General features: G+C 35.8%; 1 long non-coding RNA gene across 3 annotated transcripts in view; it reads left to right on the forward strand.

Annotated features, from left to right (window-relative positions):
- The window catches only part of LOC146403906 (uncharacterized), a 62,283-nt gene extending 45,780 nt beyond the window's left edge, over positions 1 to 16,503 (forward strand). For 2 of the 3 annotated variants that reach the window (XR_014843883.1, XR_014843884.1), the window contains one exon: positions 13,728 to 16,503. This is a non-coding gene — a long non-coding RNA (uncharacterized LOC146403906). The remainder of the gene's footprint in view (positions 1 to 13,727) is intronic. The other variant, XR_014843885.1, reaches the window with a different exon arrangement.
- The last annotated feature ends 2,121 nt before the right edge of the window (positions 16,504 to 18,624 follow it).

Raw genomic sequence — 18,624 nt, forward strand, 5'->3', positions numbered from 1 at the left:
TCTTTGCTATCTGTATTCTATTTTCCCCCTCTGTTTCTGTTTTTTAAATTACCTTCCCTGCCTTCTTTTGTAATAGTCGATTTTTAAAATATTCCACTTTATCTCCGCTGTTAGACTTTTGCTACACTTTTTAATGTCCTTGTTTTAGTGGTTACCCTAAAAATTATGACACACTCTAACTTATTATAGTCTATCTTAAATTAATACATGTATTAAATATTAAATACATGTAAAAATACATGTATTTTTCAACAATGCAAGAAATTTAGAACAATATACTGTTATTCTCTACCTCACTCTTAACATTTTTGCTTTTGTCACATACTTCTATATGTTGTAAGCCTCAGAGACATTATCATTATTGTTATTTTAAATAGTTAATATTCTTTTATATATTTGACATATTTACCCTTTCCAGGACTGTTCATTGTTTCTTGCATTTCTGTTATTATTTTCCTTTGGCCTAAAATAGCATTCTTTATTATTTCTCATAGTAAAGGTCTCTTGGTTGTGAATTCTCTGCACATCAGTGGGGTCTTCTGTTAGATTATCCATCAACCTACATTGAATACGTCTTATTCAGTCAAATTTGCTGTCCTCAATAAACCTTTACAAGTTAGAAAATTTTTCTGTTGAACAACTGATGAATCCTGCCTGGCTATTTTTAGAATGATATTCCTTGGTTTTCCTTCTTCCCTAGTATTGACCTTGGGCATTATTTCAAAGTAGGTAGAGAAGGCAAATAAATGAATGGATGAAACATGTGAAAGTACTGGGTAAAACATAAGTGCTATCTAAATGCACAATGGAGTTATCAGGATCTTATCACTGCTGGAACTCTGTCTCTTTAAAGACATCAATACTTTTGTCAACCTTACTTTTTTAGTTCACATGTTTTCTTCTAATGCGATAATAAACATTTATCAATGTTCACCTCATATTTTATTCTATATGATTCATTTTGTGGTATGGCAGTTTTCAAGTCTAAATTAGAAAGTAGCTTCTTTTGGCATTCTATTTATAGTTACAAACACCAAATTCAAAACATATGATTAGTGGAGTCATGTCATATGCACATTCAACTCTTATAATTCAACTGTACATGCTGCACCAAATTTAAAAAGACGAACACTTTGAGTAGGGTGGATGATTTCACCCACAACTTCCCTTAGTGAGCACAAGAGCCAGGCAGAGCATGGATGGGAAGATGTCAATCCCTTTAGAGGCTCTCTTGGTGTGAGCATCTTACTTCACTGACCTCAGAGCCTGACCCCCAACTGAACACATGAAACATATTCATAGTTAACTAGATGGTCTTTTAAACCCTAACAGAAACCCTCCAATTACCCAGTAGCATTTTCATGCTCTATCACTTGATTATAACAAATAATTTTCTCCTAGAATAATTTAATCATAGGCCATTTACAACAACATGAACTGTATCTCTCAGACTTCATTAAATACTTCCAACAGATACCACCTTTTCTCTCACAGGTTCTTATGGAGTAGAATGAAAGTCTAGACAGAAAGATAAGCACACAAAACAATGGGCAGTGTATATGCTCCAAGAAAAGTGCTTTGCAGAGAAGGAGACTTAGAGCTAAGTAGGAAATAGGTCAGCAAATGAACTGAAGTAAAGCATTAAAACCAATAGGAATAGCATGGACAAAGACTCCAAAGCACAAAAGTATGAAACAGATCTTTAAAAAGTAAGATATTTGTGATAGTTTAAAACCCAAGTATATGCTTAGCAGAAAGGGTATTAGAAATTAAAGCTATATTTTTAAGAGAATTAAGATGCTATTCAAAGAAATTTGGATTTGATCCATTTGTTACAAAAATCCATCATCTTATTTGGTTCTCAAATGTCCTTGAAAGAAAATTTGACTCCAGTAGTTTTGGACTTCTGTGTGCACGCATACACACCTTCCTCCCCCAGAGATGGGACTTAAGCTCAGATGTCCCAATTCAAATGCCATGCTCTTTCAACTCCACCAGACTGCCTTTCACTGCATATTCCAAGCTGCTTCCTATACCTACATTTAGGTCAGTCTTGTTATTCATTTACTACTGCTCTGGTCATGATCTGCCTTTTCCATCTTTGGGAGAGGCCAACCCCGACAATCACTCTGGACCTTTCTTTTTTTTTGGAGTTTCAAGATGGTGGCAAATCTAAAGAGTTGTCAAAAGCAGACAGTTGGAATGCAGAATTACTGGGCTGTGAAATTTCTGCGGAAAATTCAAAACACTCTGCACTTAACACAATGCCAGAGCTGATTAGTGCAGTTTATTGCTCAGCCCCAAGGGACACCTGCAGGCTTTTACCTTCAGTCTAGAACCCCTGGCCCGAGGGAAGGTGTAATGCCACATTAGTTCCGCACTCTTTCTATTAGAGTTTACTCAAAGCTGCCGACACCAGATGTGTTACAAACGAATGTTAATTCTCCTGCAGCATCTGGATCGCATGTACAATGAGGGGCAAGATTTATGCCCTGCTGAAGCATTCCCCGGTTTTTAGCACAGAAGTGATTGAACTCCAGATGTTAACAAGATGCAGAGACCTTTTAGTATGATTAAAAACATGATTTCTTGTTTTGCTCATGACAAAAACCATTGGATTAACTTATTAGAAGTAGAGCTGCCGTCCTGCTCATTGGAAGCTGTGTCTACTTTAGCTATTGGAGCTTGTCGTCAAAGATTTTATGAAGAAAGAATGACTTACAAACTCCTAAAATCGACAACTTCAAGGGCCTTCTCAAAATCAGAGGCTCCAAAGGTAGATATTCTCTTAAGAATTTTGATAAATATTTAGACGAGAATGAAAATCAATGAAAGTACTTGTATGAATTAATTAAATTAGAATCTCCTCCCTTTCAGTAACTATACTATCAAGAAACATGGAACCCTAGTCTTAGAGCCTTAGAGCTAGAATGATCCATCAAAGATCATCTGATCTGCTCTTCCCTTCATAACTCCTTCTCTTCTTCCACCTTACAGGGGAGAAGAGAATGGTCTCTGAAGAATTAGACAACCGAGAGCCAAAAAGATCTAATGTTTTGATACAGGTTTCAAAACCAGTAAAAAATGAATTCACTGAATTCAAATCTTCTATTTTCAAAGTATTTCCTCAATGATAGCATGCACTTTGCCCATAGTTGACTTTTTCCATAGTTGGAATGCATAACATATTCAGTGTGAACATTTAGTAAATATATTTATATTTTTGTGCCCACAATTTTCATTGATTAATGGTGCATATGCTAGTCAAAGGCATCTTAGAATCCAGAAAATGCAACTTTGTTTCATTAGACAGAAACCTTGAACCAATAAGTAATCATCCTGATTTTTTACTAGTACCCTAATTTAAGTATCTGTAAAATGTATTATTATGCTAAAGAGAAAACTGTCTTCCTACAGAGATCCTATATAGACAATGTTCTTGGCCTTACCTCGTCTGAATAAAGGAGGAACTAAATTGATTTTAAAATAAAATTTTAAAATAGAGAACATGATCATGTTGAATAGTCTTCATTAATCATGACTTTAGTCTGCTATTTCCAATATACTTTTCAAGTTTGCGGACTTACTATCTGAACGGTTTATAAATCTTAAGAGCTTAAGTCATCATTTACCTCCAGTTCTTTTGTTTATTCTGTTCTGTCCTCCATGACAAAATTAATTTTCTTTATAAATCTCTTATGTGACTCTGAAGAGATATAATGTAAGTTAAAAGTAGCATATTCCTAATCATGTATAGTGAATCCTCTTTTTACAGTTTTATCTATGCCTAAGAAAGGAAGAATCCCAGGAAGTACCTTTTCTTAAATTTGTTTGTTAAGTGCTTTATTGTTTGACTCTGAGTTTCCATCGTCAGATTTATTGTAGAAATCAGCCCATTTCACATTTCCCACCACCACTCATGCATTATAGATTTAACTAAAGATTTTGTGGAAAAATGGGAGATAAGTGTTGTGTTTTCATCACAAGCTTATGACAACTTAAATACAACTCAGCTAACTATTTAAACAGCCCTAGTAGACATTTTACTTATTCTTCAAGAGTCGTTTGCTTTGCTTTGCTTTGGTTTCCTCTTGTCACAATACACAGTCTTAAATTATTTTCCTTTCCTCCAGGATTTTTTGTAAGCAATTGAAAATTCCTTATCCCTATTCACGCAAGCTTTCACTTAACAAGGAGTTCCAGTTGTGGCTCAGTGGGTTAAGAACCTGACTAGTATCCATGATGATGCGGGTTCAGTCCCTGGCCTTGCTCAGTGGGTTAATGATCCAGTGTTTCCACGAGCTGAGGTGTAAGTGGCAGACACAGCTGGATCTGGCATTGCTGTGGCTGTGTTGTAGGATGGCAGCTGCAGCTGGATCTGGCATTGCTGTGGCTGTGTTGTAGGATGGCAGCTGCAGCTGGATCTGGCATTGCTGTGACTGTGTTGTAGGATGGCAGAAACCTGATATGCCACAAGTGTAGCCGTTAAAAAAAAAATTTGAAAAGTTAGAAGTAATTAGAACAAAAATTGAAATTCGTTTTGACTACTCTAGATTTCATATGCTGGAGTATACAACAGAATAATGGAAAGTACATATAATGTAAGTGCACGTACTCTTTTTTTTTCCTGGCTTTTTTCAGTTTGTGTAATGGCATTGAAACTCCATGTTCTGGAATGTGGTAGTAGTTCATTCCTCTTTTATTTTTTTTGGCTGAGTAGTATTCATAATTTGTTTTTCCATTAACCTGTTAATAGACCTTTAGGTTGTTTCCAGTTTGAGGTCATTAAAAATAAAGCTGTTATGAACATTTGTACACAAGACATTTGGTGGACATATGTTTTCAGCTTTTATTGTAAATATCTAGAAATGTAATCACTGGTCAAATAGTAAGTATACTTTAATTTAATACAAATCATCAAACTGTATTCTAAAGAAATGTACTCTTTTACACTTCTACCATCAATGTATGAGAGCTTCTGTAGCTTTTCATCCATAAGACCAATGAACATTGACCAGTTTAATTTTTTTAACCAGTCTAAATGCATGTGTACTAATGCTTCATTGTGGGTTTCCCTGATTACTGATTATGTGGGACATATTTTTGCTTACTTAGTCATGTATATTTTTTCTTTTACAAAAGTCTGTTCAAATTTTTAACCATCTTTGAAACAGATTTTTTTTACTGTATAAGATATATATATATATGTATATGCCATAAACCATATATATATTCATATTACCTGATATAGTATTATCATAATATATCTATAGCTTGCATTTTAATTTTCTAATGATATTTAAAGAGCCGAGTTTGGTTTTATAAATGTTAAAAATTAAGTAAATTTAATATTTTTTTCATTGTGGTAAATGGAAATCCCTGTCTTCTTCATCGGCCTAGCTAGATGTTTGTAAATTTTATGGATCCTTTTAAAGAAGTCACTCTTAAATGTTTACTTTTTCTCTATTGATTTTCTCTTCTCTATTTCACTGATTTTTGCTCTTGTTTTTATTATTTTATTCTTCATATTTCTTTAATGCTCAATAGTCTCATCTTTTTCTAGCTCCTTAAAATGAAACCTTAAAATCTCCTTATTCTTTTTTGTTTCTAATATATGCTCTAAAGCTATACATTTATTTCCAGGCACTGCTTTAGCTGCATCCCACAAATTCAGGTATACTGTTTTCATTGTCATAAAATTGAATATTATATTATTTGCTTTGCAATTTTCTTATTTAATTCATTGATTATTGAGAAGTATGTTGTTTAATTTCCAAATATGTGGGGATGTTTTATAAATCTTCTGTTATTAATTTATTATTTGATTTTGTTGAGGTCATACTCTGAATGACTTTAATCCTTTTTAGTTTATCTAGATGTACTTTATAGTTCAGTATATGGTTTATCTAGACATTCCTTTGTACTTGAAAGGAATTCTATCCTGCCATTGCTGGTATATGTCAAATTGTTTCAAGTTGTTTGGTAGTGTTGTTTAAACCTTCCAGACTGATGTTTTTTCATCTTGTTTTATTAGTAAGACAGAATCGTTTTTGCATTCAGTTATCATTGTAGATTTTTCTATTTCTCATTTCATTTCTATGGGTTTTTATTTCACGTATTTTTGAAACTCTATTATTAACTCTGCATATTTAGAATCTCTAGACATTCAGTGTGATTCTTATTTACCATTTCCACTTCTCTTGTTCTTATGTTCCTGTTTTACTTTAAATTCATGATCATATTTGTAAGGGTTATTTTTATTAAAATAAAATATTTTAATCATCTCTATCATTTCTGCATCTGTTCCTATTGATTCATTTTTCTTTTGATTATGGGTTGTATTTCCAAGTTTCTTTGTTTATTTAGTCCTTTTTGATTACTTACTGGACATTGCGAATATTATACTGATAAATTTGGGCATTTTGTTTTCTTCTTTTTTTTTAAGGACCAGCAGGAATTTCCTTTGTTCCTTTGTTCCACCCAACCTTTGATAGTGTTGTACTAAAGCCTTTGTTTTAACCCTGTCAATGTCTGTTTTGTTCATTCTATTTTTTAGTAACCATTTAACAATTTCCACCCTGCTGGGATGAATCCTGTGACTCTTCTGTTTCTTCTTTGATTTGTCCCTATTCATATTTGCTTTATTCACCATATTCCTTAAAAAGGTTTTAAAAATTTCCACCCTAAGACTAGCCTTTTGATTCTCTCCTCTTCCTTTCCCCTTTCTCTTATTAGCCTAATATTATTAGGCTCTGTGAGACCCATGAGGGGAAGCTGAGATAGCAAATTCAATAAGGCTCCCTGAATGTTTCCTTCCTTTAAAGAATGCTGAATTTTGTTTTGAGTGCCAGTTAGATTAATTGAGATTCTGCTTTACTCTTTAAGGCTTTCTTAGTGGAAGTCTAAAGCTGCCTCTCCTTCAGTTAATTTCATCCTACAACTAAGGTGTAAACTGCTTTATTTTTTTTTTAATTTTTTTTGTCTTTTTGCCATTTCTTGGGCCTCTCCTGAGGCATATGGAGGTTCCCAGGCTAGGGGTCCAATTGGAGCTGTAGCTGCCAGCCTACGCCAGAGCCACAGCAATGCGGAATCTGAGCTGCGTCTGCAACCTATACCACAGCTCACAGCAACGCCAGATGGTTAACCCACTGAGCAAGGGCAGGGATCGAACCTGCAACCTCATGGTTCCTAGTCGGATTCGTTAACCGCTGCGCCACGACGGGAACTCCTAAACTGCTTTATTTTTAAAAAAATGTTTTAATTTTTTGACCATACCTGTGGCATGGGGAAGTTCCTGGGCCAGGGATTGCATCTGTACCAAAGCTATACCCAGAACCACAGCAGTGACAGGTTGAGCAAAAGGGAACTCCATCTTAAAAAATTTTTAATATATATTTTATAATTTATATATATAATAACATACATAATAATTACATATATATTTTTAACTTGAGTCTCTACTCCATGATATGGGTGTTCAAATAAGTCTTTCTATTTTGGATGATTAAAATACTATATGGTCTCAAAAGTGTTTTCAGGAAGAAAGCTGGAGATTATAGAGCTCATTTCATTTTCCTCACTTCTTGTAAAGTTCTGTGTCTGATAACAGTTGTTTTTTATATTTCTTATATTTTTGTCCAATTTTTGAGGTTTTTTTTTTTTTTAGCAGGAAGGTAAATCAGGTACCAGTTATTCTGTCATGGTCAGAAAAGTAATTTAATCTTTACATTATTAAAAATATTTTTATGGTTTCCATATTTTCTACAATGAGCAAGTATTTCTCAGAAAATGTATGTAACTTTATTGTATGAGTTTTCTATTGTTTCTAACAAGTTGCCACAAACTTAGTGGCTTTAACGTTTTTTTTTTATCTCACAGTTCTGAGGGTCAGAAGTTCAATAAAAGTCTCCCTGGGCAATATCAAGGTGTTGACAGCACCACATTCCTTTTAGAGGCTCTAGGGGAGAATCTATTTCTTTGCCTTTTCCAGCTTTTGGAGGTCGCTTGCATTCCTTGGCTCTTGGCCACTTTCTCCATCTCCAAAGTTAGAAGCATAACATCTTCAAATCCCTTTCTGATTCTGATTCTCCTGCTCCACTTTTCCACTAAAAGATTATCTTGTGATTATACTGGGACCACCCGGATAATCCAGGATAATCTCACCATCTCAAGATTCTTAACTTTATTAACTCTGCAAAGTCCCTTTGGCAATGTAAAGTGGCATGCTCCTAGGTTCCAAGGATTAGAACATAAACATCTTGGAGGGGACCATCATTCTGCCTACCACAATTTTTAAGGTATTTGTCATCGGTTATTAGGATATACATCACCATTCTTACAATGCACTATAACAAAAGTTATTCTGTTGTCATATTCCATATACACTCTGAAAGATATGAGGGCACCAGGGTTTTGGTACCATCTAAGCAAATTTTGCTGTTCATATTCTTTAGGCTACATGATGTTGATAGGCTGCTTATGTCATAGACGATGATGCTTTGTCTACAAGATAGAGAACATACTTACAGCCAGTCGATTATATTTACCAAATATGGCCCCAGGCACTCTGGTTCCTAGTCTCTGATTTTCCTCTAGCCTACCCCTGATTTCTTGTGACATCTCTGAGTGTACCTGCCAGAACTAATTTCTACAGCTATTACCACTCCCTAAGCAATGTATTGAAAATTTTGTTTTCAAAAGTTACCCAAACATTCCCCTTTTGATATCCTAGGTCTATAAATGGTGCCATGTTTTCCTACACTTAGGCTTAAAGACACAATCACACTTGCCTAATTTTTATCTTGACCTTTACTTTCTCCCCCTAATCAATTGTCAGACTTTGGATATTTTTTTCAAAAAACTTCTCACAAGGACCTTATGTACTTTGTTTAATTTTAATTCCCACAACCCTCACTGTATTTCAGGTTCTTGTCATTATAGCTGAACTATCAAAATGTCTTCTAATGTGTCTTCTTGCTTAGAAACACTTTTGCTAGATGAGTCTTCCAAAAGATTGATTTCTGCACAAACATTTTTTGATTTTTAACCTCAGTGTCCATAAAGTAAATTTCTGACTTTTTGGTATAATGTAAATCCCCCTACACTTTCACCAATTTAAAACCTTCATATCCTATCTCAAATCCAACTTCCTTTTATTCTGTTTTCCTTGACCATTCTGGCTTTTTGCAGTCTCTCACCAGCATGAATGAATTTCCACAGCAGTCTTCTATCTTATATTAATTTATCAAAGAATGTATTGATTTATCTTTGTGTAAGTATATCCTTTTATGTTTTGCTAACTAAACTAAACTTTCCAAGTGTAGAATTCATGTCTTATAAGTCTTTGAATCCTTTATAGTATCTAATACCTAGTGTTTAATAGACATCTATTGCGGGATTTCGGGCTACATTTTCCCCAGGTTTCTTTCTTTCTTTCTTTTTTTTAAGCAGCTACAGTTTTAAAACACACGAAAGAATCCACTTTTATTGTGCCCTTATAACCATTTTGCAGGGTTAGGTTAGATATCTCCATTTGAATAACTGCATGATTTCCATCATGCAGTTCAGTTACCAATGGGCAGAGTCAGGTCGCATTATTCCTTCTTCTATTTTCTGGCCTCTTGGAATTTGACTCAATATTTGTCATTTTATTTTAAAAAATTTAGGTCTCCTTGTAACCACGTTAGTAATCATACAGGCTATGTTAATAATTTTTCTCTGAAACTGAGCTCACTCTTTTGGTTTCCTCTTGTCAGAATAATCTTCCTATAGCTCATGAATCAAATGTACTTTGTTTTTACAGCAGAACCGAAAAGATATTTTGCTTCCTTTGCTACACTCACTGCCTGTGTTCTCCATTCCTCTGTTTCAGTTCATTCTGAACTGTGCAAATAAGAAATAAAAAATACACTTGGATTTTGTTTTAAATTGTCCCAAATATCTCAAGCTTTGACTAACTGTTAAACCTCATGGAAACACTGGTTTGTTTGGCTGAACATGGAACTGGGATTTGGGGAATTATGATAATTATGGCTCATCTTATGATTCTAAGCCAAGTATTTATTTTTCTTTGCTTTCATTGCTCCATCAGCAAAAGGTAAAATTTTTTCTGTGTAACCACAAGGTTGATTGCAAAGAATAGTAAAAGTTGCATACAGTTTGTGAGCTTAAGGTTATATATAAAACCTGAATATCACCATCCCAACTCCTGCAGGGGGGTTAGAGCTTTCAGATCCTTCTCCCATGAGACCCAACAATGAATATATTTCCCAGCACCATTTTCAAGACCAAATGACATAACTTGTTTTTAAATGATAAATCTGAGAGATTTCAATATCTCAAGAATATTAACAACGATGACGATGAAAATAGCAGCCTTTTTTTGAGCCTTAAGAGTGTACCAGATTCTGGATCAAACTTTACAAAGAACTCCCATGAATTATGTATTCTTATCTTCTTCTTGAAAAAAAAAATGACTGAGGTTTTGTCTGAATAAATGACTTGTTTGAAGTCACAGAAAAAGCTTGACTTTGTGCAAAAGCTTGCACTCATAACCAGCGTACTATATCACTTCCACTGACCAAGGCACTGGGCACACAGCAGACAGCTGCAGAGTGGGAAGTCTGGTTATTTGTGACAATTTGACTCATTTTATAGCCACTAACTTGACTTGTTATGCTAAGGATATTTTAGAGAAAGTAAATTAGAAAATAACTACAGGAGTTCCCGTCGTGGCTCAGTGGTTAACCAATCCGACTAGGAACCATGAGGTTGTGGGTTCAATCCCTGGCCTTGCTCAGTGGGTTAAAGATCCGGTGTTGCTGAGAGCTGTGGTGTAGGTTGCAGATGTGGCTCGGATCCCACGTTGCTGTGGCTCTGGCGTAGGCCGGCAGCTGAGGCTCCGATTCAACCCCTATCCTCGGAACCTCCATATGCCATGGGAGCAGCCCAAGAAATGGCAAAAAGACCAAAAAAAAAAAAAAAAAAAGAAAAAAGAAAAAAGAAAAGAAAAGAACTACACTACTCGGCTTATTACAGTTTGGTTTAAGTATATGAGTCTATGCTCTCTTTGTTGGTTTTATTTTCCTCCCTCACTTCCTCTTTTTAAAAAAAGTCTTCTTTTGCGGGGGAGGGCGTTCCCACTACATGAGAAAGTTCCCAGGCCAGGGACTGAGCCCAAGCCACAGCAGTGACAACATGGAATCCTTAACTTCTAGGCCACCAGGGAACTCCCTTTCCTTCTGTCTTTCTTTCTTTTCCCTTTTTTGATTCCTTCCTCCTTCCCTTTTCCCTTTTTTTTTTTTTTTTTTTTTTTGTCTTTTTGCTATTTCTTGGGCTGCTCCCACGGCATATGGAGGTTCCCAGGCTAGGGGTCGAATCAGAGCTGTAGCCACCGGCCTACCCCACAGCCACAGCAACACGGGATCCGAGCCGCGTCTGCAACCAACACCGCAGCTCACTGCAACGCCGGATCGTTAACCCACCAAGCAAGGGCAGGGACCGAACCCGCAACCTCATGGTTCCTAGTCGGATTCGTTAACCACTGGGTCACGACGGGAACTCCCTTCTTTTCTTTCTAAAAGTTAATGACATTGAACTTAAATTCTCATACAAGGATTTATTAAATTGCTATCTACTTCCAGCAGCTATCCAAGTCTTCATTACATTACAGCAATAGTTTGGAGATATTTAGAGCAAACTTTTGGCTTTCTTGTCATCTAACTTGAGATAGTAACTGTTCTTCAATTTCATTGGTATCAATGTTGAGTTCAAGACATTTTGGCACCATAATTGGGCAACTTCCTTCATCTCACAGAAATGGCACAGTTGCATACAGGATAAACCATCACCCTTAAGTACAGAGGTATTAATATATTTATTACATGTTCATTGATCTCCTCCTTATTGAGGTATCAAGGCTTTTGGCTCTTACTAGATTCCACCCATTCATTTGTTCATTTCATTAAATTCTGAAATCAGGAGTAAACAAAAGAGATAAAATTCTTAATTTCATGGAGCTGATCCAATGCATGTATTATAGCTTTCTTCAACAGTCTTTACATATTCCTTGGGCATGTCTATGGGCACTAGATTCTGGGAATTTAATGACAAAACTCAGCTTGAATTTTTAGATTAATTATCACACAAATATTTTTATTTTGTTACTCGTTGGGTTTTATTAGTCTAGATGTGTTTTTCCTTGGATAATCTTGATTCACCTGCATTTTCCCCTTTGCCTTTTGTTTTCTTCAATAGCCTAAGCACACCCCCTGGCCAAGTACTCCCCACTCCACCTCCCACTATGCTTTAATATTTTTAAGGGCCCTGTCAGGCTTCATTTTATAGATGAGGAAATTAGACTCAAGGAAGTTAAATAATTTCCTCAAGGCCACACAGCTAGTCAGTGGTAGATTTGGGATTTCGATTCATACATATCTGACTCCAAAAAACTTTATTACCAACCACAATTTTTATTCTTGTTCTCTTTAAAAAATGTCTTCCATGCATTTACCACTAATATTTAATCACATGGGATTATAACTTCTCTGAGATAGTCTGTGACTCCTGGTATGGTTCAATCTAGACTCTGATCTGTAAATATGTGAATGGTAAAAGCATATATTATTTCTGGTACTGTTTTCAGCTTACAGTGGTTCTTATCCATTGCAAATTGTAGTATTTTTAAGACCATTCAGTACCCAGAGGAAAATCATTCATTTTCTTTGGAAAATTCTTTGGTCTTCTGTTCAGTCCTTCCTACACTATACCAATCCCCAGATCACCCAGCAGAAGCCTTTTTCTATAGATAACCCTAACATTTTTGAATGACTGTATGTAATGATGATTCACTAAAGTGACTGAGGAATTCCTTTTTTTTTTGTATATGTGAGCTATCCAAGCTGCCAGTGTTTCAGCTCCCTTTATGTAAACCTCCTCACCCAAAACAGATGAACAAAAGAATTACCTTTTCTGATAACTGTTCTGAACTTACATATTTTTCTAATATAACCTGAATTGAGGGTAGAGGCATTTAAAAGGGGCCCTGTGTAAACAGAATGGGTTCTCTTTTGTACATGGGGTCAAAACACACAAGGACATAGCATGGTTAGGAGCATAGTTAGAATCTGTTTTACTTTAGCAAAGCTAATATTTTTGGGCCTGAGTTTCTGAATTTATAAAATTAGGTGTATTATACTAGACAGTTACAATATGTCAGCATTGTGAAGGAGATTCTTCTTCTTCTTCTTCTTTTTTTTTCCTTTTTAGGGCTCCACTTGAAGCATATGGAATTTCCCAGGCTAGGGGTCAAATTGGAGCTGCAGCTGCCAGTCTACAGCAATGCGGAATCCAAGCCGCATCATGAAGGAGAGTCTTAGGAACACAGATTCCCAGTCTCCACTTAGGGCTAGAAGATCTGAGATTGGATTGAGAATCTCTGTATTTTAACTAGTTGCCCAGGTGATTCTATTCTGGAGACTGTCTTTGAAAAAAGATTGTGTGGGAACCCTATAATATTCTATGCTTCAATGCTTCAGTGGACTTTTTGGGGTTTGTTTTGTTTGGCTGTGAAACCAATGTGAAATTTCCTGGGCCAGGGATTGAACCTGCACCACTGTAGCGACCTGACCTGCTGCAGTGATAACACCAGATGCTTAATCTGATGTGCCAAAAAACTCCTTCTGTGGTCTTTTTGTGTGACTTCATTAAACCTATTATTTTCCACTTAGGAACAATCCCTGTTGCAAGTAGGAGAGAGCTAATATTCCAGCTGTAAGCCTCTCATTCAAGGTTCTTGCTGCAGCCAGCAGTGTCCTTGGAATCTAGTTCAAAGCTGGAGAAAGTGAACCATGGAGCTGGGAGCCATTGGTGGAGGGGCTGGCCTGAAGGAAGTGAAGTGTTACAGCCAGAATGTACTGACGCATGACCAGGAAACCACAGACTGGTGAAAACCTTTCCAAGCCTGAGCTCTATGATCAAATGAGGTACAGGAAGTAGCTCTGCCAAGAGTCCTCTCCACTGCTGCCTGGAACCCTGAGCTTCTATGCTTCCCTGAGTCAACTCTCCAAGCAGATGCTGTCGTCTATGGAGCCATTACTAAAGCATGTCCTTGCTTTGCTCTCGGGTGACTCCACTGGTGGGTAAGAGTGAGTCCCTTGCTTTTTTTTCTCTTTCTCACTTCTTTTTGGCAGAGTTTGCTGTCTGATTGCTCCACTCTGATTTTTCCAGAAATCATAGATGACTGGATCTTTATCCTTTGCCAACTGGCCATTGTTTGATGCTCAGGACCTATATACAAAAACTAAATCCTCAAACTCTTAGCAATCCCTAGATCACCTGATCAGCAAGTATCAATAGCCTGGACTTAAATGGGAGTGAATGTCCCTTATTTATCACATCATAAAATCTTTATCCCTTCTCCCAGACTAGTCTCCCTGTTGTTAATTTTAAGAATAGATTCAAACAGAAATTACATTCAGAGCCCTGTCCCAGCTACACATTGTGTCTGGATACAAGGTCAAAATAATTGTGTTCCTGTGAATTCTCTCTTTGCTTGGCCACAGTAACTGCCAGTTGCCATGCAATAAATCACATCATCATATAACAGATCCAGTTAATAGCTGAGAATAGTAGGATAACTGAATTATGTCTTGAGGGCTAAATGATGGAGAAATTGGACTGACCATGGAGCACTTCAAATTGATGGCTTAGTAATGGTGTATTTTTCCTGGAAAGAACCGGATAATTCTGAACTATTGATTTTGTCAAGGGTACAAGCTCCCATGTAGAAGAAAATAAAGCAAGTGTGATGAACTTTTCATTTGGCTTTCAGCCTGGCTTTCTTGCTTTTTGCCTTGCATTTCATGCCTATATTTTTATTCTTTAAACCCTGACTAGATGATCCAGCAATATTGGCCATGTGGCATAAAATCCACAATCTTAATCTTCTTATTACCAAAATCTCAGCAAATATGAGGTGGCCAACAGCTCTTATGAGACAATGCCCTAAATCTTACCTTAGGTTTCAATCAGTTTAGGAAACATGAAAAATTTGGTAAGGAGACAGCAATACACTCTCTGTAAAGATTTCAGAGGTCAGGATTCAGAAGACTATACATACAAACTGAATACTGACAATCAAGTGTTTTCTGAATTATTCATCCTCTGGGACTGTTATGTAAAGTAGAGACTTTGCAAACACATTGTGCTGCAGTGCATTTTGAGACATGCCATTTTTGGAAAGTGCTAACTTTGTACACTGCTGACACTAAACATTTGAAAATAAAACCTTTTTTTCTCTCTTTCTCTCTCTCCTCTACTTTTGGCTCAGTTTATCCTATCAAAACATACTTCAAAAGACTTTTTATAGAAAGAATGTTTCAAAAATATAATATTTCCAACTGTTATTTTAATAATACATGCTCTGGGACTCTCTTTATGAACCATTTTCCTTTCTTTGCTCCCATTTAGATGTATAAATATTTCATTCGAAAGCCCTAAGGAATAGTCAGCCAATCAGGTTGCTGAACTGTGAACATTCCTAACCCTATAATTTTGTCTGTAGCAGGCACCTCCTGCTGTGGAACTAACTGCTAAGGGATATAGCAATGTAATCCTCAGACTGCTCCATCTCAAGCTTGCTCTGAAGTGGAGAGAGGGAAGTAGTTTTAATTTTGATAAAATAAACTTTATTTTGTAACTTTATTATTTGTTTTTCTTTCTCCTTTCAACACTTCATAATAGACGTGTCTGGTAACTTGAAGTCAGTCTCCCCTGCTAAAGTGCCCTAGGCCACCCCATATTCTTATAGCTTTTAAAAAGGTAGCCACACAATGTTTGGTCCTGTCATTCCACAATTCAGAACCCAAGTCTCTTCTACCTTCTGTGAACCAAACCAAGCCATATCTGACTCTTACTAAACATATTCAAATGGTGATTTCCCAATGGGTGGCAATAGGAGAAGCATGAGCACTCTCATGTCACCTAGATGACATGGAGTTCTTAAAACCATGTGCAAAATTTTAAGTACCTTTCTAGTTGTTAGACTTTGCATACCAGACCTCTACTTCAGCAATTATTGGAGCATTTAATGTTACAACATGAATTTCATGGGAACTCCCGCTTTGATATAAACTCAAACATGTTGCTAGGAATAAAAAATCTTTATGGATAAAATTTAATATATTTTGAATCAAGCTCAAAGAGATCTTTTGTTGTGTGTGAAAAATAAAATAAAAATTCCCTTTATAAAATTTTATGGCTAGATGGATAGGGAAAAATATTTTCCAGGATAAAAATATTTTCTCATTTCTTCTTAAATTAGGAAAGTACAAAGTTATATGTATGCACATAAAATTAAGGCTAATTATTAGCATGCAAATAGCCAAAGTTTTCAGGAGACAATAGGACAAAAATGTGGCAGAACTTTTAAAATATTTATAATTGACCAAGGAATTATGCCATTATAAGCCTATTCAGGAAAAAAATCAGGTATATATCCAAAAATGTTGATCACTGCATTATTTCAAAGAGTGAAAAGTGTAAGTAGTTTAAATTTAAAAGAAAAAAATCCATTTAGCAATCTGAAAAAGAAATCTCATATATTTAGTTTCACTTTAAAAAGATCATTTCTAAGTATTAATTTGAGTATTGTCATCCTTTAAGTTAGTGAGCTTAAAACTATATTAAAAAGTGCTTACTGCAATTAGATATAATAGACTTTAGGGTGACAATATATACAGCAGTTGTTAACTTTCACTTCTAGTAATGAAATACAGCTTATATGTGACCAACATTCCAACAGTAGCAACTTGAAAAGCTGGTTAAATTGGAAAAAAAACCTTTTTTTGGCCACACCAGCAGCATATGGAAGTTCCCGGGCCAGGGATGGAATATGAGCCGCAACTGTGACCTAGGCCCCAGCTGCATCAATGCCAGATCCTTAACCCACTTTGTTGGGCCAGGGATCAACCCCATGCCTCAGCAGCAGCCTAAGATGCTGCATAGACAGTGTTGGATTCTTAACCCCTTATGCCACAGTGGCAACTCCTAAAATTTTTTATGGCACTGGAAAGCTATAAAGCAACAAATAATTGAGGGTTCAAGAACTTCAAAATAAAAGAAAACTAGAGAAATGAGCCTAATATTTGGTGTTGGTTTTCCCATCAAGTTATCTCCCAATTTAAAAGCAGCCAAGAAAATAATAAACTGAGGGAAGCTTTCAGCAGTTTTATGGAATTGAAGGAACAAAAATTAGATTTGGAGACTGTGAAGGTGTTCAGTATTTGGTAAATAAAAAGCTTCCATTTGGGACCCCTCAAGGTCCGCAAACTAAGAGTAAGAATGAACAAAATCAACCCTAACAGAGACTGAAACAAACTCTAGAGTCAGTTTAATCCCAGGTTAATATAAAGTGATCTGTGTAGGCCAATGGCCAACCAAAAGCAAAGTAAATGCTCTGTGCAGGGAGATAACACTATCAAAACCTCCAACTACCTTTAAAATGTCCCATACTTAAGGCTGGCATTGAATAAAATAATAGACATTCCAGTAAGCAAGACCAAATGATCAAAAATAAAGAGAAAAAAAAAAAAAAAAAACACTCAAGGAGAAAAATTTAAAAGACCTGTAGGAAAAACATTTATTAGAGTTATGAGACATGAGTTTTAAATAAACTATGACTATCACTGCTTGAAAGCAGATGATGCCTAGTACCCAGAAAAGAGCAGCCTTTGCTTTTATTTTCATCATTATCTGATCATAAATAAAATTGACATGTTTTAAAAAAATAAAAATAGGAGTTCCCGTCATGGTGCAGTGGAAACAAATCCAACTAGGAACCATGAGGTTTCAGGTTTGACCCCTGGCCTTGCTCAGTAGGTTAAGGATCCATGTTGCCGTGAGCTGTGGTGTAGGTTGCAAATGCAGCTTGGATCTGGTGTTGCTATGCCTGTGGTGTTAGCTTGCAACTGTAGCTCAGATTCGACCCCTAGCCCGGGAACCTCCATATGCTGTGGGTGGGCCCTAAAAAAAACAAACAAACAAAAATTTTAATAATTAAATAAAATAAAATAAATAAATAACTATGACTAATCTTTTCAAGAAGACACAGGACAAGATAAAAAGATTTAGCAGATAACTGCAATCTATACAAATAATTAAATTGGAATTCTAAAATAAAAAGTAAAATAAATAAATTTTAAAGATCAATAAACAGGTTTAAGACCAGATTAGATATAGTCAAGATAATATTAGTGAACTGGAAGATAAGGCAGTAAAAAAAAATCTAGAATAAAGTATATAGAGAAAAAGTAAAATACAGAGGATAAGAAACATATAGAACATAGAAAGAATGGTAAAATATAATAGCAGTCCTAGATGAAGAAAGAGATGAGGTACAAATGATATTTGAAGAGACAATGGTTGACAATTTTCCAAAACTGCTGGAAAATCACAAGGCACAGATTCAAGTAATGCTATGAATGACTAGTAAGAAAATAAGAAAATGACACCAAGGAACACTATAATAAATCTACTAAAAACCAAAGAAAAAGAGAAAAATCTTAAAAGCAGCCAGATAAAAAATATTTTGTGAGTTCCCGCTGTGGCACAGTGGGTTAATGATTC

This window comes from Sus scrofa, chromosome 4 (genome assembly GCF_054392235.1).
Source record: "Sus scrofa isolate SSC_HxYL_T2T_F1_AM1 chromosome 4, Sscrofa_HxYL_maternal_Yorkshire_Landrace_v2.0, whole genome shotgun sequence".
Lineage (NCBI taxonomy): Eukaryota > Metazoa > Chordata > Mammalia > Artiodactyla > Suidae > Sus > Sus scrofa.